General features: G+C 42.2%; 1 protein-coding gene across 10 annotated transcripts in view; it reads left to right on the top strand.

The window, feature by feature from the left end:
- Window positions 1–27,589, top strand: part of TLN2 (talin 2) — a 495,231-nt gene that overhangs the window by 191,108 nt on the left and 276,534 nt on the right. For 9 of the 10 annotated variants that reach the window (XM_024998001.2, XM_024997999.2, XM_024998003.2 and 6 more), the window contains one exon: window positions 20,282–20,346. The exons of the other annotated variant lie outside the window; for it this stretch is intronic. The gene's annotated coding sequence lies outside the window, so the exon portion shown is untranslated. The remainder of the gene's footprint in view (window positions 1–20,281; window positions 20,347–27,589) is intronic. 10 annotated transcript variants of the gene reach the window in all.

The raw sequence follows: 27,589 nt of genomic DNA, 5'->3' as shown, positions 1-27,589 counted from the left end.
GGAACACAGTTAGGTTACAAACAACGTACTGTGCCTTCATGTAGTGCCTCTCATTTATTTGTTTTTGTTTTTTAATCGGAATTGGAAACATCTACAGAAGCAGAAAGCACAGTAGGAGCTCCACTGTACCCATCCCCCCCTTCAGTGATTATTAATTCCAATCTGTTTTGTTTCATCAAGATCTCCTTCTCCACTCACTTGATTAGTTTAAATACTCCACATTGCATTTCATCTATATATATTTCAGTATGTAACTCTAAAAGATTGAAGCTTTTTTTTTTTCCTAAACATAATTATCTTCTCTAAAAATAAATGAATCAATGTTAAACCTAAAAGTGCCTTTGTACTAAATATCTGTTGCCTTTGGTTGATATGTTTCCTCGGTCCCTTTTGCTCTGCTCTGGGCTCTTCTTCTGGAGAAGGCAATGGCAACCCACTCCAGTACTCTTGCCTGGAAAATCCCATGGATAGAGGAGACTGGAAGGCTGCAGTCCATGGGGTCGCTAAGAGTCAGACACGACTGAAGTGACTTAGCAGCAGCAGCAGCAGGGCTCTTCTTCGTCTAATCATGATATTCAAGGGCAGAACAGATTGGAAACCATCTTTCATTCTCTTTGTTTCCAGTGTATGGATACATGAAGGTGTTAGGCCTAGTGCCTGGCCTGGCAGAAACATAGTAGGTACCTGCTTGTCTTCAAAGTCTGTGAGTTCTTCCTTTCAGGTTCTCTGGCTTGTACCCCATGGGGTACAGTCATTTTCTCAAGGAAGATACTCAGCTGGCAGGTACCTTAAATTGCTCTGTAGCTTCTCCTCAGCACACATGTGCTCTTGGGTGGGCCTGTAAGCCTCCCGTCTCCTCCCCTACACTTAAATGAAGCCTTTCAATCTACTCACTGCCAATTTTTTTTTTTTTAAATTTTTATTTATTTATTGGGCTGCACTGGGTCTTTGTGGCTTTGCTTGGGCTTTCAAGCAAAAGTTGCAGCGAGCAGCAACCACTCTCTAGTTGTGGTGTGCGGGCTTATTGAGGTAGCTTCTCGTTGCAGAGCACAGGCTCTAGAGTACGGGCTCAGTAGTTGTGGCAGATGGGCTTAGTTGCTCCGTGGCATGCAGGATCTTCCCAGACCAGGGATCGAACCTCTGTCCCCTGCATTAGCAGGCGGATTCTCAACTACAGGACTACCATGGAAGTCCTCTGCCAAACGTTTCTATGCCAGAATGTGTGGTGCAGCCAGAGATCTGGAAGTCCCTGAGAGTGGAGTACCTAGTGACCGAGCAGTTTCTATGAGTGACAAAGCTGAGCCTGGAATGCTGCTTGCTGACACTTTGATTCCAGGTTCTTTCATAGCCCCTGCCTTTCCTTAGTCACTGTTGCCCTGGCAGGACATTCCTAGGGGTCTGGAGGAGGGGTCGACTCCCTGCTACCACCTCCCAGTTGCGCTTCCTGCAAGTCCATCACCTCTTGCTACCATGCCCCTCCTTGCCCAGTGGCTCCTTCCCCACCATGTGCAGTCCCTGGGGCTCAATGCCAGGCATCCCCCGGGAGCTGATCCCCCACACATGGGCCTTCCCACCTTCCCAGGCTCCTGCATGGTTGGCAGCTCCAGCCCCCACTGCAGGTGTGCCCTTTAACAACCCAGCTGACCCATGATTGGCTGTCTGTCAAGGCCTTTCCTTCCAGTTTCCATAACCACATCCCAAGGCAGGTGTTGGTTTACCAGATAATATAGCAGCTCTCTTGAGAGTTTCTTTGCACCCTGGTGACACCATGAATCTCCGTTCTTTGACCTCACTGAAACCTCCCTATGGAAACTCCTCCTTTCCTCCCACTCGATTAGAATCCCCTGCTCACACTTCCTCCTTGACTGGGGACCTGAGCTTGGATCCCCATGCCCTTGCCCTGGGGCTTGGAGAATGCAGGCTCCCTCTGGGGACTCCGCTTGAGGCTGGCGCCTGCACACACTAAAATCCACAGCCACTTCTCAGCTTCTTCCCACAGGGGTGTCCTTTTAGGAGCCCCTGGTCCATGCACTCAGGTTCCTCCGGGAAGCACGCAGACCTCACCTTGCTTGAGTCCCCTTACTCCAGCTCCTCCTTGGCATTCACTTTTTTTTTTTTTTTTAATTTAATTTAATTTTTTAACTTTACAATATTGTATTGGTTTTGCCATATATCAAAATGAATCCGCCACAGGTATACATGTGTTCCCCAGCAAGGTGAAATGGCACTCACTTTTCATAGAGAACACCCCTCCTATCCCACATAGAGCACGGAGCTCCCTGAGGTGCCCCCTGGCCCACTTCCCTCCTCTCCCGGCCAGTGTCCAGTGTGAAGAAAGAGCTCTGGGGCAGAAGCAGCTTCCTTTGCCCCCTCCCCCATAATTCCCTTTCTCCAGGAGTCCCCCTCTTCCTCTGGGCTGTGGCTTCTTTCCTTCCGTCTACAAATTCAAATCCCTGAGTTTTTTAGCATCAGAACCCCATATCCCCATAATCCTGAGGGATATCCGTTATTAACCCTTTTTGCAGATGAGGATACTGAGGTTTAGAGGGGAAGTAATTGGCTGGGCATGAACAGCTGGTGACTACTGGCCATGGGGCGGGTGTGTGGATGCTGACTCCTTGCTCAGCCCTTGACCTTGGGTCACAGACATGGGGAGGACTCAGCCTTCTTAGTAGCCTCTCTGTGGGATGACCCAGTGCTTAGAAATGGAGTCTGAGACTGATTGTAATTGAAGTGACAGTCAGTGCGAGTCATTTGATGCTTAAGCTGCTTAACTCTCTGCTCCTTGATATTTTGGGTACCATCTGTCTTGTCTCACTTGTGAATTCTTTAGAGGCTGCCTCTTCAGTTTTCTGTCCCTCAGAACATTTTGCATGTGGTTGATGCTTACTAATGAGCTCCTTACTCACCTAAAAATTTTTGGCTTTTAACTTCAACCTAGAAGGCTTTTTGAAAACACCATTACTTGATTTCCGTGCATGTTTAATGAACACTTGACATTTTTGTTCAGTTGAGTTGTAATCATTCCACATATGAACTTTAGTTTGTTTATAATTTAATAGTTAATCAGGACCCATCACTTGCATATCATATCACAAAGTGATTTTTAATCCATGGCATTTTATTTTATTTTTAAAATATGTAAATATTTTTAAAGTGCAAACTAAGCTTTAAAATGTATAAAGGTATAATTTATAAGCTATAAAATGTGACTCTTTGCTGAGTCTCAAAAATTTAAATAACAGGCTGTGAACTGAAACGGCTCAGAGTGAGAAACAAGAAAAAATACTACCAATGCATATAGACTAACAAAACAACATTTAGACTAACAAAAGCAATGATACTACTCTAAACGCTTCCAGATAGAAATAGCAGATCTTTTACAAAGAAAGAAGCTTGCCATCAGACTTTTCTGTTTGCAAAAACACAGTTGAAAAATAAATTTTTAAATGCTAAAAGAACTTTTAACTTACAATTTTCCTATCTAGCACAATATCATTTAAATGTTAAAGTGAAAAACAATACAAGGGCAAAATAAAAATAAGTTCAGGTATATGCCCTCAAAATCGTACCACTGAAAGCCAGCATTGAAAATATTTTTGCAGTAGGTATTCAAGTAAAAGAGAAATAATCCCAGAGATGTTGCAGGATAGGTAGAAATTAGGGCTTATCAGTACCTTAGTAAAGTGACTGTTGTTTTAAAACTAAGATCGAAGAACAGGAAAAAAGAACCTCAACACTGTGATAGGATTGGAGAATAATTGGGAAAATAGAAGGCTGAGCACCGAATAATTGATGCTTTCGAATTGTGGTGCTGGAGAAGACTCTTTAGAGTTCCTTGGACAACAAGGAGATTAAACCAGTCAATCTGAAAGGAAATCAACCCTGAACACTTACTGAAGGACTGATGCTGAAGCTGAAGCTCCAATACTTTGACCACCTGATGCGTAGAGCCGACTCACTGCAAAAGACGCTGATGCTGGGAAAGATTGAAGGTAGAAGGAGAAGAGGGTGACAGAGGATGAGAAGGTTGAATGGCATCACTGATTCAATGGACATGCACTTGGGCAACCTCCAGGAGATGGTGAGGGAGTCCTGGCATACTGCAGTCCATGGGATCGCAAAGAGCTGGACTCTGCACTTTCATTGACTGGGTTTGATTCCTGGTTGGGGAACTAAGATTCTGTAAGCTGCATGGTATAGCCAAAAAAAAAAAAAAGAAAGAAGAAGAAGAAGCTATAATTGAAGAAAAATGGCACTGTATTGTAGAGGTAAAAATATTACAGAGTTGTTGCAGGAAGAAGGATCCCTTCTGGGGCCTGAAACTGGGCTCTTGTCTAACACTCAGAAATGAATTGTCCGAGGAGACACATGTGCTGATAAAGCATGAGATTTTATTGGGAAAGGGCACCCGGGTGGAAAGCAGTAGGATAAGGGAACCCAGGAGAACAACTTTGCCATGTGGCTCCCAGTCTCCGGTTTTATGGTGATGGGATTAGTTTCCAGGTTGTCCTTAGCCAATCATTCTGACTCAGAGTCCTTCCTGGTGGTGCATGCTTTGTTCAGCCAAGATGGACGCCAGAGAGGAGGATTCTGGGAGGTGGTTGACATGTGGTGTCTCCTTTTGATCTTTCCTGAACTCTTCCGGTTGGTGGTGGCTATTAGTTCCGTGTCCCTTACCAGGACCTCCAGTCCTAAGACAACTCATGCAAATGGTTACTATGGTGCCTGGCCAGAGTGGGCGGTTTCAGTCAATGTGCTTCCCCTAACAGTGTTATAGACCCTAATCCTAGCTGTGTCTTGGACATAGTTCTGCCTTACTCACCCTCTTGTAAGTGGTGGTTTTTCCTTCCCAAAAATGTAGTTTCTGCTCCCTTTCCCCTTCATTACCTTATGCCTCCCAAGTCCTACACATGAAGAATGAGATGATCAGAAAATGAAGGATTCTGGTGGGTTGGTTTAGATTAGTGTTTCTGAAAGGAACCATCATAATTTAATTTATAATTTGTTTTGGGCTGACCGACTTTTGTGTGTCAATAAAAAAATACAATAAAGATGAAATATTTAAAACAGACATAAACTATAAGCACTTTTATTTTTATTACATTCAACCAACATAAATACTTTGTCAGATTACTATAAAACTTTCCAAATGTTTACTCTCGATTTCTGTACTTGCGTTATTGCAGACCAGTCACAAGCTAGTTGTGGGCAGACCACCCTGTGGAGAGTGCTGGGCTAGACAGTGGAGGTTTTACTTTGTTCATCAATTTCCATGGAGTCCAGTTTTTTTGTTAAACTTTTTTGAAATTGCTCCAACTTATTCTGATCTCTGCTGATAACAAAGAAACACAGCTAGGAAGAGCTGTAAAGTCTACTGACCTTCAGAGGTCAGGTAGAATGTTTGACTTTAAAAAAAAAAATCACTGTTCAACCCTATGTTTAATCAGATGTTCATTATTTCATCCGTTGAAAACCAGTAGAAGGCAGATAAGTGGCTTTCCTCCTTCACATTTATGGAGTGTACCTAGCTCTCCTTTGTCTTATAGTAGAAATGTGGGTTTGAGTATTTTCTCAGCTGCATACAGTGAAATTCTAATACTCAAGGTCATAACAGCCAGAAGAAATGTTATATTCTGATTGCTAGATAAAAAATAAGGATTGGGAATTGCTTTTTAAATAGCACAGCCTTTAAATGTTTTGACTTGAAGTCTGATGGGGTCTATCTGGTGATTACGTGATATTTTATGCTCAAGGTAGCTGTGATTGTCTTACTGGAACACTTAAATTAAATATTTAAATGTTAATGGGAATTGGCAAGAAGAACCATTAGGGGAAGTATACAAAATAATTTGAAGGAGAAGTCCAAGTAAATTAATTCTAGCTTTAGGCTTGTATTCAAATAACACCAGTTATGGTGGGTTAACATGAAACCTATTTTTGCTGTTGTGAAAAGGAATTAGAATCTAGAGAAGCACTGTACTAGAAATATTGTACAATGCATGTAATTGTAAATTCTCCAGTAGCCACATTGAAAAAGCTGAAATTAATTTTAATGTTTTATTTCATCAAGTACATATGAAGTGTTAACATTTCAAAATGTAATATGGAATTTACTTGTTTATTTTTAAAAGCATCTTTGCTATAGATTTTTTTTAATGCTATCCATAAGTAACCCACATTATTCTTGAATATTTATTTATTTATTTGGCTGTGGTGGGTCTTAGTTATGACATGTAGGCTCTTATTTGTGGCATGCAAGATCTAGTTCCCTGACCAGGGATTTAAGTTGGGCCCCTTCCACTGGGAACACGGAGTCTTAGCCACTGAACCACCAGGGAAGTCCCAGTACAGAATGTATTAACGAGGTATTTTATATTCTATTTTACTAAGTCTTCAAAATTGGTAGACTTTATACACATTGCACGTCTTGATTTGGATTAGCCGCCAGTCAAGGGCTCATTAGCCATGAATGACTAGTAGTCATGTTACTGGGTAGTGTAGATTGAGAACCGAAGTCCACAGTGAGGGAGATAATTTGCACAATTATGTGAGTAGTTTTATATTTGAATTAGGATTTGGTCCAGAAGAATTTCAACGGAATTCATAGTTACCTTAGAGGGGATAGTAGGGGGATCTGGGGAGTCACCCCTCCTCCCAAAATGCATCTGGCTATTTGTATCAGTGATTTTTAGCAGGTCATTTCTGTGGACTAGCTGCTTAGTCTCACCCAGGGGCAGGGAGGGAACTCAAGAATTGCTTTTGCTTATTCCATAAGGGCAGAGACCAGAGGAAAGAGTCAAGCAGGACACTGCTTTATTGTTCCTGTTTTTTATTTGAGAGATTTAATTAATATATATATATATATATATGGAATGATTTTTTTTTTTTAATGCAAGGTTATTATGTAGGAAACTTGTTCCTAGAAGAGACTTTGCTATTTAAATACTGTATACTTGCTAATTCTGTTTTTGGCAAAGAGTAGGTAGAGACTAGGTTACTCTGGGTAGTGAAGTTGGTGCTGGGAATGACAAAGAAACATAGAAAAGGGGAAGTTCTAGCTGTGCCCAAGCAGGGGAACTGTGAGCATCAGAGCCCTCCTGTTCTGATTTCCTCCTTGGTAGCAGAGGCCTACAGGGAGGGGCTGTGTGACTGTCCTGCCCACAGTCGCCCAGATAGCTCCTGTGCTGCTGGGAATCAGAACTCAGGCCTGCTGGGTCTGTCTTGAGTCCTCTGTGTCTTGCAGTATGCAGCAGGGACAGAGAAGACGAGATGGCAATAATGTTAATGGATAAGCATAGAATTTTTCTTTTTTCTAAGTGAAAGTGGCTTTTTGTGCATTTTTCAGATTTAAAAATTGTAGTTTTAGAAAATAGTTATATTGAAGTGGGATAATAGCTGGTATTGCTTCAAAATAATCTCCAGTGAGGGAGATTTGCACAAGGAAATAAGAGGGAGTCTGGACGAAATGAGAGTGACTATGAGTTGATAATTGTTGGAGCTGAGTGAAAAAAGTACTTTTGTTGTTGCTATTCAGTTGCTAATTCATGTCTGACTCTTTGCAACTCCATGAACTTCCCTGTCCTTCAGTACCTCCTGGTGTTTGCTCAGACTCATGTCCGTTGAGTCAGGGATGCCATCCAACCGTCTCATCCTCTGTCGCTCCCTTCTCTTCTTGCCTAAATCTTTCGCAGCATCAAGGTCTTTTCCATTGAGTTGGCTCTTGGCATCAGGTGACCAAAGTATTGGAGCTTCAGCATTAGTCCTTCCAATGAATATTCAGCGTTGATTTCCTTCAGGATTGAGAGTTTGGTCCGCTTTCTGTCCAAGAGACTCTCAAGTCTTCTCCAGCACCACAGGTCAAAAGCGTCAGTTCTTTAGCCGGCGCTCAGCCTTTTTTACGTATGGTCTGACTCTTACATCTATACATGACTAGTGATGATTACTTAGGGATTCATTATTCTCTTTATTAGCTATTTGAAATTGTTAATAGAAAGCTTTAGGTATTTAAATGGTACATGAAGTTGTAAAAAAAAAAAAATGCTCTGAAATCCATTATCCAACAGTAACTGCCATTAGCTTGAAAAGCATCTATTGAACATTCCTTTATGTGAAGATGTCTTGAAGAAATACAGGAAAGATGTGAGTCTTGATGTTGCTCTTACAGACATTTTATTCCAGTTCCAGAGCCCAGAGATAACACTTTCAGGGAAAAAAGTCAGTGTTGGTTACAGATGTTTTTTACCCCAGGCCTTATGCTTATGTGGCCCTTAGGTTGGCTTGTGAAGGAGGTCCTCCTTCTGCCTTTTGTAGAGGAGTGGAGTGAGGCTCTGAGGACCCACACTGCTCTCTGCACTTAACATGGGTGTAAGGGAACCAGGATGCCCCTGGCCGTGGGTGACTGGGCACCAGGCTTTGTGTTGGGCACTTGGGCACCTTACCTGTTGGAATAGTTGGACACCTTATCTATTGGAATCATAGTATCTTGTGGAACCAGAATTGGAAGGAATACAATATAATATAATGAATGGCCAAATTATGCAGAGAATCTACCAAGACCCCGTGAAAACATAGAGAACAGCAAGAGTAGGGGAAACCACATGGAAGGAAGGCTCCTGGGAAAAGGAGGAGCTTAGAATGACAGGTCAGGGAAAGGAGGAGGACACATATGGCTCAGGAGGATTGACATTCGAAATGTGGTAACAAGAAGAGGAAATTTCAGTGGCAAAAGACTGTTTCTTTTGGAGTATTTTGGTTTTGAATGAAATGTACCAAAATGAATATGTATAGGAGAACCATTGGCCAGTGGAACAAAGATCAGAATGATTCAGCCTTTTGGAAAATGTATCAGGTGGTCATTCATGAAGACCAGATTGCACATAGTAAGAGATATGAGGGCAGCAAAACTACCTTTGAGTGATGAATGATGAGGGATACAATAGCTACTGATCAGTCAAGTGATGACAAGTTCTTATTTATTTTTTAAAAAAGTGTCCCTGATTTCACATTATGTATACCTGAGTAGCTAATTTGTTCTTGATTAGCCAAGCCATCCTCCCAAAAGGCCCCGTGTTCTTATCTGTAATGCCTATTTAAGTTGCCCAGAAGCTAATGAATTTCCACAGTGCACCTTGATTCTTCCTGTTGCTTTTATGGTGCTCACAACACCTGGGCAGCCAGGTTTTGAGAGCTGGAAGAATAAGTGTTTAAACGAATTCATAGGAGTTTAATACTTCTCCTCTACGGGAAGGCCACCCGTTTGCCTAGCCCTGGGATATTCCATCATTGTTGATAGGTTTTTCATTGGCATGGAAATTTACATAGTTTACCACTTGACAAAGTAGTATTCTCTCTGTGTGTTCTTCAGTTGAATGATTTCAGTACAGAAGAAGAAGTTCTTGAGGAGCTAGTACGGAGGAGTAGCCCACAAGTTAAAGATTGAGATGGCAGTGAGAATAACTGTGGGGGAGGAGACTTTCTCAGGGTCACTTCTAGCAGGTTGGATCTCTATGTGGGGCAAGTTCAGCCTCACTGCTCTGTGTGCAAGTGCTATCCAGTTGGCCAGGGGAGCCCAGGTCCTCCACCACTGTTTCTGCAGGCCAAGCGCACTTTGTCTCACTCTGAGCCTCTCCCCAGGCTCTGCCATAGGAGTTTCCCTGGCCTCAGTGCTGGGGAAGGGGAGGGGCATCCATGACATCACACCTCACCCTTTTCTTCTTGCTTATTTTATTTTTACTGTCATAGACTTTATTTTTTGAGTACTTTTTGGTTCATAGCAAAATTGGCCAAAAAGTGAGCACAGTTCCTACACGCCCACTCTCCACACACATACATAGCTCCCCCTCCCACCCCATTATCAACATTCCTTCCCAGGGGGTATGTTTGTTACAATTGATGAACCTCCAGTGACAAATCATAACCACCCAAGGTTCATTCTTGGCATTAGGGTCCACTCTTGGTGTTGTATGTTCTGTCAGCTTTGACAAATGTATATTGAGTTGTATCCACCACAATAGCTTAACATAGAATGGTTTCACTGCCCTAAAAGTCCTCTGTACTCTGCCCATTCATCCCTTCTGAGCCCACAGCCTCTGGGGACCGCTGAGCTTTTTACTGTCTCCATAGTGTTGCCTTTTCTGTTGTTGAATGCCATTTGGTTGGAATTATGCAGTATATAGCCTTTTTAGATTGGCTTTTCACTTATGATACACATTTAATATTCCTCAGTGTCCTTTCATGATTTGAGAGCTCACTTCTTTTTAGTGTTGAACAGTATTCCACTGTACAGGTGAACCTTTTTGTTCACATTGGTATCGTCTCTCACCTTGCCTTCCTAAAAGAAATGCTCTGCTGGTTTAGGCTAGGGGTAGTAAGTGATGATGGAGAAGGCAATGGCACCCCACTCCAGTACTCTTGCCTGGAAAATCTCATGGACGGAGGAGCCTGGTGAGCTGCAGTCCGTGGGGTCACTAAGAGTTAGACATGACTGAGCAACTTCACTTTCACTTTTCACTTTCCTGCATTGGAGAAGGAAATGGCAACCCACTCCAGTGTTCTTGCCTGGACACAACCCACTCCAGTGTTCTTGCCTGGACAATCCCAGGGACGGGGGAGCCTGGTGGGCTGCCGTCCATGGGGTCGCACAGAGTCGGGCACGACTGAAGCGACTTAGCAGCAGCAGCAGCCACTGGTTGATGACTAACACTTGCCTCTCCATGTGCATCAGTGAAAGGTTGTTGCTGAACCATGCAAAGACTCCGGGATTCTTGGCCTCCTGAGGAGAAGAATTCAATCTGGGGCCAGAGACGAGGCTTGATCACTCAGAGCTTTTGTGTAATAAAGTTTTATTAAAGTATAAAGGAGATAGAGAAAGCTTCTGACATAGGCATCAGAAGGGGGCAGAAAGAGTACCCCCTTGCTAGTGTTAGCAATGGAATTATATGCTCTCTAATTAGTTATTACAGTGAATCAAAAGAACATCTGGAGGTTGTAAAGACCTCACTAGACCTACTCCCATAATTTACATTTTAAGATAACAGAATTAGCCAGAAGGTTTTTTCCAGAGACTGTCCTCAAGCAGGATACATTATTATTATATAATCCTAAGGAATGTAGAGGGGAAAAAAAATTTTGTCCTTTCTTCCTCCTTGAGAATTCCAGACCCCTCTCTCCTTGGGGACCCCTAGACTTCTTATCAACCTGCCTAGAAAATGACTCGCTCATCAGGTTGCACTGTGGGTCCCTGTGTGACTCTGCTCTCCCACAGGGTCCAAGCTGGAGTGAGCCAACAGACGTTCTTTAGGAGTTAGGATAGGGAATAGCTTAGAGGGGGACATCTTATACCATCCTCTAATCGTTAAATCTCAAAGCCTTTCTTTGCTTTGAGATGGGGGAAAAGGTATAGTTATGAAAAGGTGTAGTTCCCTTATTGATAGGAGGCCAAACAGGAGAGACGCTTACTCAAAGACACTTAGGTTTGTGGCAGGAGAGTGAGTCATCAACCAAAACCCCTGGGACTGAAAAAGGAAAGTGGGGCGGCAGGAGTGGGGGTTTGTTAACAGGAACCTTGACCTTGAAGAAGCAGGAAGGAGGGTCATGGAATGAGGCAGCCCTTCTCTTCAGTGTGAGTGTGCGTATACACATACACACACGCGCGCCTGAACCCACCCTGACCCTGCTGCTGTAGTACTCCAGTCTCTTAAAGTTTGCCACTCTCATCCCCGGTGTCTCGAGGTTATTAATCATACTACACATGTTCATTCATTCTGCAGATACCTACTGAGCACATAATGGGTGTAAGGAACAGTGCTGTGAACTGAGGCGGGAACTCTAGGGGGAGTCATAGCTCCTGTCCTCTGGCAGCTCACTGTCTTGTGTGGACTACAGACACTTAAATAGATTATTTGAACGTGATATGATAAATATCAGAGAAGGCAATGGCACCCCACTCCAGTACTCTTGCCTGGAAAATCCCATGGATGGAGGAGCCTGGAAGGCTGCAGTCCATGGGGTTGCTGAAGGTCGGACACGACTGAGCGACTTTACTTTCACTTTTCACTTTCATGCATTGGAGAAGGAAATGGCAACCCACTCCAGTGTTCTTGCCTGGAGAATCCCAGGTACGGGAGAGCCTGGTGGGCTGCCATCTATGGGGTCGCATAGAGTCGGACACGACTGAAGTGACTTAGCATGGTAAATGTAGAAACAAAGATGTGGTCCATCAAGTCTCCCTGAAGTAGGTGGAACTCGATGGGGTGCTGGGTGAGCAGGGGAGTGTGGAGGCCATTTGAGGCATGGAAGTTGGGAGGGCAGAGAGCACTGCAGGGAAGCAGTACAGAGTACAGGGTTCCAGGTGGAGTGTGGGCACGCTGGTGCTGAGGCACTGACTGCCAGGCCAGATGAGGCGGGGGCTGCAGAAAGGGGCCCCGGAGATTCGTGCAGTTGGGAAGCTGAGGATAGCTCAAATGACTTTCTTAGATGGTTTACTCTGGGCTGGAGAAGGGCTGGCATGCTGGTGGCACAGGGCAGGGCTGCTGCAAGAGACGGGACTATAATCCAGCAATCCCACTCTTGGGCATATACCCATAGAAAACCAGAATTCCAAAAGATACATGCACTCCAGTGTTCACTGTAGCACTATTTACAATAGCCAGGACATGGAAGCAACCTAAATGTCCATCAGCAAAGGAATGGACAAAGATGTGGTACATATATACAATGGAATATTGCTCAGCCATAAAAGGAATGAAATTGTACCATTTGCAGAGACATGAATGGACCTAGAGACTGTCATACAGAGTGAAATGAGTCAGAAAGAGAAAAATAGGTATCATATGTTAATGCATATATGTGGAATCTAGAAAAAATGGCGTAGATAATCTTATTTGCAAAGCAGAAATAGAGACACTTGTAGAGAACAAGTGTATGGACAACGAGGTGGAAATGGGAGGGTGGAGTGAATTAGATTAGGATATGCATATATATAGATATACCATTGATACTATGTATGAAGCAGATCATTATTGAGAACCTCCTGCATATAGCACCGGAAACTCTATTTAGTGCTCTGTGGTGACCTAAATGAGAAGGAAGTTCAAAAAAGAGGGGATACATGTAGGCATATATAGTTGATTCACTTTGCTGTACAGTAGAAACTAATGCAACATTGTAAAGCAATGATATTCTAATAACATTAATTTTTAAAAAGTAAGAAAAGAAAAAAAGGGACTGTAGCCAAACCAAAAGTTGAAAATTGCCAAATAGAAACACACTGGCATTAATAGTTTTGTCAGGAATGGGCGAGGGAAAGGTCTCATCAATTTTTTGAATGATCAAGGAAGAACCAAAACAATTTTTTCCTACTCTTTCCTCCTCATCCCCTTAAAGAAAAAAAATGCATACTTGTTAAAAAATTTTAATGCATTATCCTATTTTGTTACAGTGAATTTAGTTTAGCAAAAACTTTTAAAATGTATTCTTTTGAATGTGTTGCAAGGGTTATTTTATACATTAAGTTCAGAATATTGAAGTTCTTTCTAATCCAAAAGTCAAAGGAAAAATATCCTTTATTTTAGAGGGGTGGTTTTGTGGGAGGGAATTACAAAGGATGAGAGATATTAGTAGGAATGAAACAGGCAAAACAAACTACTTTTGGGAAAAAAAATAGGAAATTGTTTTACAGTAAGCATTTCAAAATCAATTTAAAGCTGTAGAGCATATATTTTGGCCAGCTCATAAAATGAGTTGATACACTTATATAAGTTTATTTATTCTGTACTTTATTCATATAGCAGATAAGGAAATGGCCACCCACTCCAGTATTCTTGCTTGGAGAATTTCATGGATGGATAGAGCCTGGCAGGCTACAGTCCATGGGATCGCAAAGAGTCTGACACTACTGAGTGACTAACACTTATTCATAATAGTCAGATATTTGTGGAACATCCTGTACAAGCTATTCTAGGGCTGGAAGAATAGCTCTATACCAAGAGGAGTCCCTGTTCTTGTGAAAGCTTACATTCTACCTCATGTTACTATTTTAGTTTTACTTACATATAAACGAGAGATGGAGAACAGTGTATTATAATGCAACAGGGAATTCAGGGCATTTCCCAGGTTGTCCAGCTGTGAAAAGCATCTAAAGACTGAAGGAGGTAAAGCAGTGTAATTAGAGCACTTCTCTAACCCTCCTAGTAAACAGAAGTTTCACAGCACTTTGCATTAATATTGTTTGCACTGTGACCTGATCTTTAGGGGCATGGTGCCTGGTCATGTCATTGCGTGTGTAGTGGGGCAGAGTGAGCCTTCAATAGTCATTTGCATAAAAGAACTAATTATAACATTATTTTCCAAACTGTCGACCTGGGCACGTGTACCAAGACATAGACCACAAAAGGTAAAGGAATCTGTATATAGATAAGGTTGGGGCCTCTTATTTATATCCACATTAGCACACTCAACTGTCCAAAATGTTCTGCATTAAAGGAACTCCTTGATTTAAACCAGCATTTCACACATGTATATTGAGAATCTTTTTTCACGCATAACACCTCTTACTTCCTGGTTTGCTGGAAGAGGCATCCAGAGGGATTTGTGGAGCCTTTCTTTCTGCTTGCAGAGATCAAGGTCATCTATCATTCCTTACTTCTGAGGGCCATGAGCATTGCTACTTGGAGCTTGGCTTCACTGAGTTTCCTTTGACCCCCGGACCCAGTCTCTAGCTGGAAAGTCAGCCAAGGAAAGCCATGAAAAGAGAATTGTCATTTCCCTCAGAGTCAGATACCTTCTGACACAGTAGAGCTGGACTCTAATTATTGAACTGCGCTTTCAAAGAAAATGTTCTCAAGGTTTCAGAGGAGAAAAAAAAAAATAATCCTTGGCAAGGGGTAGAATTGGAGGAAGTTGGGAAGTTGGAAGAATTTTTTCTTCACAATTTGTCCTCTTTTCTCTCTTTGGCTCTTCCTGTCTTTATTTTATGACTACTGAAACATCACACTTGGTCTCTTTCTTCTTGGATTTTGTTTTTGAGCAATTAGTAATAAATGTGTCAAATGTTAGTGGTAACTTCAAGCTAAGAGTAGTATATTCTGCTCGTGGTTGGCTAAAATCTAGTGGCTGTCCTGCCCCTTTGCTTGGTCTTGCCTTATAAAAGCCCTTTTGCAACTTTGGGCACCAAAAACACTTGGGATGTTGCCCACACAGGCCTATCTTAGTATTTTTATGCTCGTGTAGATGGTACGAGGGTAAAGTTTGAGTGTCCTGTTGCCGTTTTCCATCTTTGATTGGAATATTAGGACAGATGTGTTCTTGGCTCCTATGGGTCAGCCATATACATTGTGCAGGCTCTTCATGGCTTAAAACCCCCTTCAACTTGGCCTTGCATTCCTGTGGGGATTTTGCCAAGTGAGATGTGGAAAACAAAGAGTCCGTAAGACTCTCCTGGTGAAAAAGTGCCTTGTGTAGTCCCAGATTACTTAATATGCGTTTTGCTTCTTTACTGCTGTTCAGATGAATCATTTAAAGATGTACCTTTTACTAGATGCTTACTGGGCTCCATGCACTGTGTTAGGAACTTCACCCATCCGTTTTCATTTTATTTCTGCATCTGAAGTATCTAAGTATTCCTCTCTTTTCTCTGGTAATGAGTGACATGGGACTTGGAGAATTATATCTAAGTTTCCACAAGCAAGTAGGAAGTGATCCAAGATGTGCAAAAAACAAAACAAAACAGTTAGGTACTTCTGTTGGTGACAAGCGTTTTAGCCAGCAGCTTTTCTGCCTTTTCATCACGTCTATAAACACTTCTCAAAATACTCCAGAAAAGGTAGAACATGGGAGCTGCCAAGAGGTTTATCATATGATCCAGAGAAGGCTACTTAAAGGCAGCATTCCTTCAAATAACAGGCTCCTGATACCTTTAGAATAAATTCCTATTTAATTGGAAGGGTCTTATTCATATTTAAAATAAACATTTTGAATAGGTAAGTGCCCTATGTAGAGACATATTCTGTCCTAGGGTTCTCTAGGGACCTTGCTCTGTTCAGGCAATGAGTTTCTGCCTGTGGGCAGTGGCCATCTCACTGACCACTGAGCTGGAGGTCAAGCAAGGTCATGTTTGATTCTTGAACTTACCTCATTGTTTTAGATGTATTATTACCTTTAATCCTCACAACAGCCCTTTTCCTGGGCATTATTATTACAGGGGAAGAAACTGAGGTACACCAGAGCCAAATGACTAATTGTTGTCATTTGGCCGCTCAGTCATGTCCGACTCTGCGACCCCATGGAACTGCATCATGCTAGGCTTCTCTGTCCTTCATTACTTCCCGGGGTTTGCCCATGTTCACAGATGCATGTTCATTTAGTCAGTGATGCCATCCAACCATCCATCCTCTTTTGGCCTCTTCTCCTCCTACCTTCAGTCTTTCCCAGCATCAGGGTCTTTTCCAATGAGTTGGGTCTTTGCATCAGGTGGCCAAAGTATTGAGTTTCAGCTTCAGTATCAGTCCTTCCAATGAATATTCAGGGTTGATTTCCTTTAGGATTGACTGGTTTAATCTCCTTCCTGTCGAAGGGACTCTCAAGAATCTTCTCCAGCACCACTGTTCGACAGCATCAATTCTTCGGCGCTCAGCCTTCCTTTATATAAGGTCCAACTCTCACATCCATATATGAGTATTGGAAAAACCATAGCTTTGACTATACGGACATTTGTTGGCAAAGTGATGTCTCTGCTTTTTAATAGGTCTACTAAATGACAGAATCAGGGTCAGTCACTGTAAATCACTGTGCTATTGCTCTTCCCCTAAATGCCATGTTCTGTCTCAAATCCTAATGCATCTCAGCCTCAAATATGGACTTACCTGGTTCCCCCATGTATCTACTTAGAAGGGTGCCCCTACCCTGGGTAGTGGGGTGTGTGCGGTCAGAACAGAGGCCAGCAGTGGGCACTGGGTGGCCTGCGGGTTTGTCTGAGTGATGCCCTGGAGGCACAGATGTTTAAGTTAAACCTTTGATGGCTTGTCTTTGAAATTGGATAGTCCTTTTTCTACTTTCTAGAGAAATTTTTTTGGGGATAGGACCCTTTGGGAGATTGAGGGGGATTAATTAAATTTGTATTTGACATCCAATACACCTCTGAAGGGATTTGTATATTTGTTGCTTTTTAGCCAGGTTTGTAATTACAGTCTTAGGAGGATTCTTGTATTATATGGAACTTCTGAACCTTTAAAGATAGGGCAATGAGAAGAGTAAATTTGTCTGCTGGAGATAAATTGAACATAATGGGCCCATTATGGGAATACATTTCTGTATTTTATAGTCTAAATAGAAAGAAAAAAAGCTTTTCATATGTAAATATAACCCAATAAAAATAAATCTGCAAAGTGGTTAAAACATGATAATGGAGACTATTTTAACCGTAGAAATAGCCCATCTGGACAAATATGTCCCCTTTGTTTTTATTCTTTTTCAAATGGTCTTTTCATGGGTTCTCATGTTAGTCAGGAAAGAGCTCCTCTATCTCTTGAAGTATTGAATAGTATTTGTGCCTTTGTTATACTAACTTTGAGCTGCCTGCTTCAGTCCCTTTGGCTGTAGGTCATAAACAATACATGGCATTGTGTATAACAAATCTTCATTCATGTGATTACAAGATTTACTGTTCTGTTTTCAAATGGAATGGATGATTGAGAAGGTGGAAAATCAAAAGCAGCACTGTATTACATGGGGTTCCTGTGGTCACAGATAACAAACTCAAGCTAGCTTAAGTAAAAAAAAAAAAGATTTATAATAAGGATAGAGGTGTGTCTTAGGAACTTAAGGCAAGGATGAAGTGGCCCTCAGGAATGAACAGGAACCGGAGAGAAGGAAGGGACCTCTCTCATCAGTGTTCACAGCAAGCACATGTGTGACACAAACGTTACAGGGAGGGGAGAGAGGTGACGGAGGGAAAGTAGCAATCTATGCAGTGTATTACTTTACACTCAAGCGTGACATTAAAAAACAGCTCCGCTGTGTTCTTTGGGGAAAAAAAAATTCATGCTCATTATATGAAATTCAAACAGTCATAAGAAAAGCAGGAATGCTTTAAAATTCAGATAGGCAATCATTACTGTTTTAATAAACGTCCTTCTAGCATGTATAAGGACATCTAGAAACACTGGCATGCACACGCAGAAATGTAATCATACTTTGCATGGTCATTTACCTGTTTTATTTTATTTTTTAAGTTTTATTTATTTATTTATGGCTGCACTGGGTCTTTGTTGCTGTGCACGGGCTTTCTCTATTTGCGGCGAGCAAGGGCTGCTCTTCATTGCCGTGCGCAGGTCTCATCGTGATGGCTTTTCCTGTTGTGGAGCATGGGCTCTAGGCACACAGGCTTCAGTGGTTGTAGCACACAGGCTCAGTTGTTCCTCAGCGTGTGGGATCTTCCCCAGACCAGGGATCGAACACGTATTCCCTGCATTGGCAGGCGGATGCTTATCAACTGTGCCACCAGGGAAGTCTTGCCTGTTTTATTCACTCAGAAGTGTATCACGGCTCTTTTCATACCAATAACTATCATCAATAAATACATGTTTACTTGACATCTCCTATTTGTAAACCTTTAGGATACTTACTCCCTCTGCCTTCAGTGATTATAAACATGTTATGTGTATCCATCTTTCTGCTTTCACAATAATGTATTTTGAGTAGATTCTTAGAGAAAGATTGCTAGATCAAAAGGTATGCCATTTTACATGCTGATATAATTGCCAAAGTGGCTACATCGTGAGCTGTGGCCATAACAACAGCTCCTGTCAGTCTTGGACATCATCACCAATCTGACAGATAAAAGGAGCTCGGTTTTCTGAAGTTGTGTTTTCCCGTTGTTAGTATAATTGAGTATCTCTTCATGCATTTGTTATCGTTCACTGTTCTATTTCTTCTCATGGGAAGTTTATTAATTTGCTTCATCCATTTTGAGCTGGGGTATTAATTTCTTTACTGACTTTTTTAAAAGATTTTTTTTGGATACAGATCATTTTTAAAGACTTTATTGAATTTGTTACAATACTGCTTCTGTTTTTATGTTTTGGTTTTTTAGCCTTGAGGCATGGGGGATCTTAGCTCCCTGACTAGGGATTGAACCCACACCCCGTGTATTGGAAGGTGAAATGTTAACCACTAGACTGCCAGGGAAGTCCGTCCTTCAGCTCTTGTATGAATATTTTACTTAGTTTCTTATTTTACCCAAAGTATCTAAGTTTGTTTGTTTGTTGTCTTTATTTTTTACTTGTTTTTGCCTTTCCTGTATTTGAGATTAAAAAAAAAATGTTGCGAGCCAAATGTCTCAGTCCTTGAGTTTTACATTTTGATGTCATGTTTAAAAAGGGCCTTTCTATCTTAATATTATAAAACTATTCATCTGTATGTTTTTCTAGTACTCATTTGATTCTATTTTGAATTTATTCTCTTTAAATAGAGAGAGAGAAAGAGCGCGCTAGATTTTTCTCTCCTCCCATACAGCCAGCCAACATCTTTTATTAACTAGTCTCACATACTTACCCAGACTAGATTACATGCACTTGGTCTATTTCATATGAAACCTGTTTCTGTGGCTGCATGTTTATTGTCTGGTTATTTCATATATGTGTTCTCACTCAGGCCATTGTTTAACTATTAACAGCAGTCATTGTTTAATGTTTAATGCTGGCCCATTTTGTTGGCCATAATCTGTGATCTATTATGGTTCTTCTCTCTTTCAAATTGGGTTTGCATGGATAAGGTGCTAAATTCTCAGATATCAAGTGCCTCAGAGAACTGGGAGTAAGATGGAAACAGTGGAAGCAAGACGGGACTGCTTCCCAGACAGGAGGAAAAAGTGAATAAGACAAGAGCTCATGGATGCTGATTTTAAAAACAATCAGTGCAGTGCCTGTGATTTTTGTTTTAAATATAGGTGGGGGCAGGAAGGATAATGTATATATTTGATCTTTGTTTAAATCTAAAGCCATTAAACATTCCCATCACAGGGAAGAAAATAATGTGTTTTGCTTCTTTGCCAACTGGAACGTAATGTTGGTCTCTGAAATAAGTGCCTTGGGACCTTGATTCCCTGTTGGTCAAGAAAATTCCCAGCCCATGTGTTGCAGCGGAAATTCATTGTTTCCTGAGTTATTTCCTTTCGCACTTAGTGTGGGGGAAATGACCAAATGTATAGATTGAGTTTTTTTTTTTTTGGAAAACTGATGTCTATAACATTAGTTGATTCTGATGGTTTTCATAACTGTTTTAGGTATTGCTGCTGAAGGATTCTCAGATGCTTCAGGGAAATCGATTTCACATAAACTGAGAATTTAGGTGAGTCTGTTAAAAAAAACTATTTTATTTTCAATGGGTCACCTTCCTGCACTGATAAAATTTTACAGAGCATTAAAACATTGTCGCTTCATGCTGTCTTGTTTGATTTTTTTTTTACCACGGTTCTGTGAGATAGGACTGTAGCTGCCTGGTCTTATTACCTCCACTGCTGTGTGATTTTTTTCCGTCTGCTAGTTTGATGGGGGCAGGGTAGGGCTTGGAAAAAGGGGTTAGTAGCTGGTTTTTTACCTTATTGTGTGGACTGTCATTCTCTCACTCAAAATTTACCTTATAATTTTGGAGTTAGGGAGGGAAGTACTGGATGAGAAGTTAATGTGGAACTTTCAGCAGCCTTTTTTGTTTCTTAATTGGAGGATGCTTTACAATATTGTGTTGGTTTCTGCCATACATCAGCATGAATCAGCCAGAGGTATACATGTGTCCCCTCCCTCCCGAACTCCCCTTCCGTCTCTCTCCCCACCCCATCCCTCTAGGTTATCCCAGAGCACTGGGTTGGGCTTCCTGTGTCACACAGCAAATTTCCGCCTGCCATCTCTTTTGCATACAGAGTGTATATGTTTCCATGCTATTCTCTCAATTAGTCCCACACTCTCCTTCCCTTACCGTGTCCACAATTCTGTTCTCTAGGTCTGTCTCCATGGATACAGAGATTGTGTTACATTATACATTGGTACTTCCCTGGTGGCTCAGACGGTAAAGTGTTTGCCTGCAATGCAGAAGACCCGGGTTTAATCCCTGGGTCAGGAAGATCCCCTGGAGAAGGAAATGGCAACCCACTCTAGTACTCTTGCCTGGAAAATTCCATGGATGGAGGAGCCCAGTGGGCTATAGTCCATGGGGTCGCAAAGAGTTGGACACGACTGAGCGACTTCACTCACTCACATACAATGGAATATTACTCAGCTATAAAAAAAGAATGTATTTGTGTCAGTCCTAACAAGGTGGAAGAACCTAGGGCCTATTATACAGAGTGAAGAAAGAAAAAGTCAAATATTGTATATTAACTCACGCATATTTATATCTAAGGAGAAGGCAATGGCACCCCACTCCAGTACTCTTGCCTGGGAAATCCCATGGATGGAGGAGCCTGGTAGGCTACAGTCCATGGGGTCGAGAAGAGTCAGACACGACTGAGCGACTTCACTTTCACTTTTCACTTTCATGCACTGGAGAAGGAAATGGCAACCCACTCCAGTATTCTTGCCTGGAGAATCCCAGGGACGGGGGAGCCTGGTGGGCTGCCGTCTATGGGGTCGCACAGAGTTGGACACGACTGAAGCGACTTAGCAGCAGCAGCAGCATGATATCTAAAAAGATACCCTTTTTTTTTAGTAATGATGGACCTATTTTCAGTAATCTTTGTGCTGAAACAGTTTAGTGGTTCCTGGAGCCCTCCAGCGATGGGACACAATTGCTACAGTGTGAGATGAAGTATACATTGGTTACAGATTATTGGTTTTCCTCATTTAGTTGTATTTGTTGTGCCTGCTGCTGCTGCTAAGTCGCTTCAGTCGTGTCCAACTCTATGCAACCCCATAAATGGCAGCCCACCAGGTTCTGCCGTACCTGGGATTCTTCAGGCAAGAACACTGGAGTGGGTTGCTGTTTCCTTCTCCAATGCATGAAAGTGAAAAGTGAAAGTGAAGTCGCTCAGTCGTGTCCGACTCTTCGTGACCCCATGGACTGCAGCCTACCAGGCTCCCCCATCCATGGGAGTTTCCAGGCAAGAGTACTGGAGTGGGGTGCCATTGCCTTCTCTCTGCTCCCAAGTAGTGTGTATGAAGTGCCCTGGGCAGGGACAAAAGGCAGTCTTCTTCAAGTCTTGGCTGTGACTCAGTTAAAGTCTAACAGGTTAAAAAGGATTGGTTTCTGCTCCAAAACCGTATCATGGCATAACAGATATATTAGTTCTCGACCAGCTGTGCAACTCTAGACGGGTTAATCTCTGCTAGTCTCCAAATCCTTATCTGTAAAATGTAGAGGCTGGCCCAGCCTCATAATTCCCACACTTTTATATTTTGTGAAAGAGGAAAACAGAAAATGAAGATCTATTTTTACTAGATTTTTCAGGCTATACTTAAAGGAAGTTGGTCATTGTTTAAGCTGGATAGTGCATGAGTGTTCTCTATTTATATGCTAATCTCTTTATTTTGTTTTACAATTTTTCATATTTTTCAAAAATAACTAGCATCTGCTAATATCATTTCATGAAAGAAAAATATTTTACTACTGAAAAAGTAGGTGTGTCGTGAATTTGCCTTTTGATTGTGTTTAGCATTGTGAAAACGCTCTTTATTTCCTTCCTCTTTCTTGTTTCTCTGGTGACCACTGACCATTACGCATCAACTAGTGCCGGCCTGGGGACTGAGTTCTGGGAAATACTGGGTGCGTGATTCATAACAGCTCTTCTACCTCTAAAACTGTATCATTCCTTTAAAGTGGGAAAGAAATATACTCTAGTTATATACATTGGCTATTTTCAGAAAGTACTGTGACAGCTGGCATGGTTGACTTCTCTGACAAGAAGTCAGAGGTGAAAAGACAAGGGATTGTTCTGCTGGGGAACCTAAGTGAAAATGGCTCGTCCATGTGAACATTAAATTTATCTGTGAGCCACCTTGCAGTCAGTGGAAAAATGAAGATGTGACAGTGTGTTGAGTTGTCTGATAAAAGTGTGCAGAATCCTCACTTCACACCACTGTGGGCAGCCTCTGGACACGTGATGTTTGATGGATAAGTGTCTGCCTGCACTGTAGGGATGCTGAGAGCTAGGGGTGAGAAGGGCTGAATATCTAACTCTGGACACAATTGCAAATGCCAAGTGCGAGGAATGCAAGGCTGGGAAGGGGTCAAGGACATGGTCAAGAGTTAGGAGCTGAGGGCAGTGGGACCAGACATATACAGGACAGGAAAAAGTAAAGGAGCCATCCTGCCCTGAGATCTTCTGGGTGTCTTGACACGGATGTTGTCTTTTGAGGATGTGCAGACCGCACTAGGTGGCCAGTCTCAGTGAAGGGCTGGGCACAGTGGACAGGAAACACATCAGATATACCATTGTTTTTCGGTCACTCAGTTGTGTCCAACTCTCTGCGACCCCATGGACTGTAGCGTGCCAGGCTTCCCCCTGTCCTTCACCATCTCCCGGAGCTTGCTCAAAGTCGTGTCCATTGAGTCGGTGATGCCTTCCAGCCATCTCATCCTCCGTCACCCCCTTCCCCTTCTGTCTTCAGTCTTTCCCAGCATCAGATATATGGCTTTCCCATCAATTTCAGATCCAAAACCAGTGTGCCAGATGTGTTCTTATGCCTTGGGTCTGTAGAGAACGGAAGAGTACGGTTCTTGCTTACTTCTCCTTGGAGATGTGGGGATGTGTTGGAGGGGTGGGATGGGTGGAGGACACAGGCAATAATGGACTGAGTATGAGGACAGTGAGATAGTGTGAGGGAGGAGCAGTAGTTAACACATGGTTCACGATGCCGCATGCCCAACCCTGATTGCTTCAGGATGCTGTGTTGTTAACTATGGTCTTTGTTGATTGCAACATGGTGATTCAGTCCTTTTAAACTCTTTCCCCCAGTGATGTCTGGCTTTCTTGTGTTTTAATATTCCTAGTTTCTGGGAAACTTAAATGAAATCTGACAGACTTATCTGGTTGTTTCCCCTTCTGTCAGCCTGACACTTGGTTTACTGCCTGATTTGTATGCTTCAGTTGGGTTGCTTCCACCCCAGGGATATTTATTTTACTGCCCACCCCACACCACCCCCTCCCTTTCTTTAAAGGGAAAAGCTGTATCAAACAATGATGACAATAACAGAAACATTTCTCTTAAATGTATAGGAATAAGAGAGATGATCTGAAATGTTGACGTTTCTGGAAGTGTCTGAAGTCATGAATAAATGCTAGAGGCACTTTTATTTTGACATAAATGAGAGGAAGTAGAATTGTAGGGATCTGGGCCAGTCCTACTCTGAATAAAATTTAAAGAATGAGCAATGTTATCAATCAGTCATGTTGTGAGCCTCTCAGAAGGCAAGGCCATGCTGGGTGAGATGTTGTAGCGATAAGCTATTAAATGTGAGACAACCATGCTTCACAAGAATAAACGGGATGCTTTAAAGCATTGCAAGCAAGTGAGAGAGATGAGAGAGATTGATGGAGAGTAGATGGACGAGAGCATGTGATAAATGATTTGTTTAGTGTTTAACTTAATGACTCATGGTATATTCCAGATTTGAGAATAGATGCAATAATCTGAACTTATCTCCATGTTCCCTGCAGGCTAGTAAGAAAAAATATTTTAAAACTGAGTTTAAATGAAAAACATTGTTTTTGGCGCTTGGGGAATTTTTAGTTCCCAGTGCTGTTTAGGAGAGGATTGAATCTGTAAAATTCAAGGCAGGATCTACATAGCTATTTGTTACTCTGTATCAGTCACTTAATCAGCTATGTCAGAAAAGATAAGTTGTTCCTGTGCTTGCTTTTCTTCATTAAAAATGTAATCTGTTATGCACTTCTGTCTTCCTGCCATCTCCATTAGCTGGTTTTTCCTGAGGTGACTCTGCTTGTCGACTGTAGGCATTGCCCCTTACCACCCGCTGTGGGCTCCCCGAGTGGCTGAGAGTCCTAATTAGCATTATCTCCTTGATCAGGATTTCCAGACTTGTGATGGGGTCCTTCCTCTGCTGTCTGTATTTGCTAAATGTTGTGCAACAACAACAAAATAGCCATTTCCAGATCGTTTTCGTAATTAAACTTAATCCATGGGTGTTGTAGAATATGCTGTTTCTTAAGCTTTTTGGCTAATTATGCTCATCAGTTAATTTCTTTCAAAGTTTAAAAGCCTTCCTGGAGAACTCAAGATTTGAGCCTTTGCTGTCTAAGAATTGATTGTATTTCATGGACTCCAAGGCTCTGAATACTTGTGCCTATTGAACATATATCTTGAAAATGACTCTCTTGTTTTCTTAGCTGTGAAGCCCCATTTTCTGACAATCTAAAATGACCATCAAAGCCTTTCTATTCTGTTTACAACAAACCAGAATTGGACAGCTTTCCAGAACTGTAAAATGCCTACTGCACTTGTAGAGTTTAAACATGACTTCGTTAAGATTAAAATAAAGTAAACACAGCGTAAAGCCAGCTGCAGTCTTCTCAACACACCAAGGTCAGGCCTGGTAGAAGTTGAGAAGAATCCTCCTGCTGTGGTCTAAACAATGGTCTTATAGAAGATCTTTCATTTAAAAAAAAAAAATTTAAGTCAAAGTAATGTATGCAAATGGATAAAAACAGAAAATGCTACAGAAAAGCTTCTCATGGAAAGGAACAAGTATCTCACACTCTCTCTTCCTTCACTTACCAGCTTTTCTTCTTAGAAGTAACCAATCTCCGCTGTCCCCGCCACCCCCACCCACACGGATCATTTTTCCTGCTTGTTCGGTGATTTCCACATATATAAATATTATGCTTGCAGCACCATTTCTCCCTTTATCAGTTTTAAAAGGCAGGTTTTTGGTGTCTTGTGATGACTGTTTAGCTCTTTCTGACCTCCCCACCTCTCTTCCTTCTATGGCTGATTCATGCTTTGAATCCTCCCTCTGTGCCCTTGGATGACACGTGCAGCCCCTTCCAGTCTTAGAGGCACTGTTTCTGGGTCCTCGAGTCACTGTTTCTTGTCTACCATCCTTCCTCCACTCAGCCTTTCCATTTTGGGCAGCTGTACCTTTGAATTTTATATTCTCGGAGTTGGTAATAATTATATTCTTTCATCCCTGCAAAGGTTTCCATGAGTTACCTATAACTTGACTCCAAATGTTAAAACCAAGAAGCAACCTTTAACTCTATCATCACTAGGTAGCTGCTGCTCCCATGGCAGTCAGATTACGGAGTGGTTATATCTCTTCCTCTCTGAGCCTGATGTCCTCACGCCTAGGCCCTGCGATGGAGCACATGTGAGTGGATCCTCCCTTGCACACAGCCCCAGCGGTCTTGAGTCTTTTTCTAGACTCTGCCTTCTCATCCCTCCTGGGAACCCACTTTGTTTTTGGAGGTCTCACTGGCACAGGCTTTAGCAAGAACTGATTTCTGGGTGTGCTACCTGCCTGTGAGCTAGTGCTGATGGCAGGAGAAGTTGCTGTTGTTGTTGTTGTTTTCTGCTGTTGGAAAAGTAGCTTCAGACTCTGGTGTCTATAAAGGGACAGTAGCCTGGTCTTTGACATTGTTGTTTAAACACTAAGTCATGTCTGACTCTTTTGCGAGACCACGGACTGTAGCTTGCCAGGCTTCTCTGTCCGTGAGATTTTCCAGGCAAGAAAACTGGAGTGGGTTGCCATTTCATCTCCAGGGGATCTTCCTGAACCAGAGATTGAACCCACATCTCCTGTCTAGGCAGGCAGATTCTTCACCACTGAGTCACCAGTGAAGCCCAATTGATCTTTGACCTTAACCACCATCTAATGAGGACCTGATGTGTTAGACACCTCGGTACTAGAGGCCTGGTGTCTATGGAAATCTTCACACCAGCCCCATGAAACAGATGTTACCCTTGACATTTTGTATACCGTGAAGTTGAGAATCTCAATGACAGCTATCCAAGGTCTCCACTGGGAAGTGCTTCTTAGATTCTGGCACAGGCTGGGGGCATGGTGGCAGCTGTAATTTTATAGATTAGAAAAAACTTCTGTCTCTTGCATGCTTTCTTCAACAAACCTCTATCTTCCCCCGAAAAATTCCTGCTGCTCTAGGAGAATCAGCTCTGTTTTAATTCCCATCTTCAACCTTGTGGCTGCACTGTGTGATCAGGGACTCCTTATACAGAATGACTGGAAATTGGAAAGTACTTACCTGCTTAATGTCCCTTTTGTGAATTCAAAGTAAAAAAGAGGGCTTTATACTCTTTGTCGTGATGGCAAACTGGAAAGGTGCTTTATCAATGGTGGTTATTGATCTAAGGGTTTTCTTAGACCTTCAAGTATCTGTGTGTGAGTTAGGTGCATTTAGTCACTGGATCACCAGGGGAATTCTCTGATTATCTTAATATAAGGTGTGTTTTGGTAGTTATTTTAGAAAGATTGGAGAGACAATCAAGTTGTACTTTGAACACACTTTACTTTCTCTCATGAATGGACTGGTCGGAGTAAATCGTCTGGCTTAACTCTGTTTAGTGATTTACTGTTATGACAGTGACCAGATGGATGGCTGTTGGGTCCACACAGTGTTGTCCTT

This window comes from Bos taurus, chromosome 10 (genome assembly GCF_002263795.3).
Source record: "Bos taurus isolate L1 Dominette 01449 registration number 42190680 breed Hereford chromosome 10, ARS-UCD2.0, whole genome shotgun sequence".
NCBI lineage: Eukaryota > Metazoa > Chordata > Mammalia > Artiodactyla > Bovidae > Bos > Bos taurus.
The sequence above is the reverse complement of the archived record's forward strand: the minus strand, read 5'-3'. Positions and strand labels throughout refer to the sequence as shown.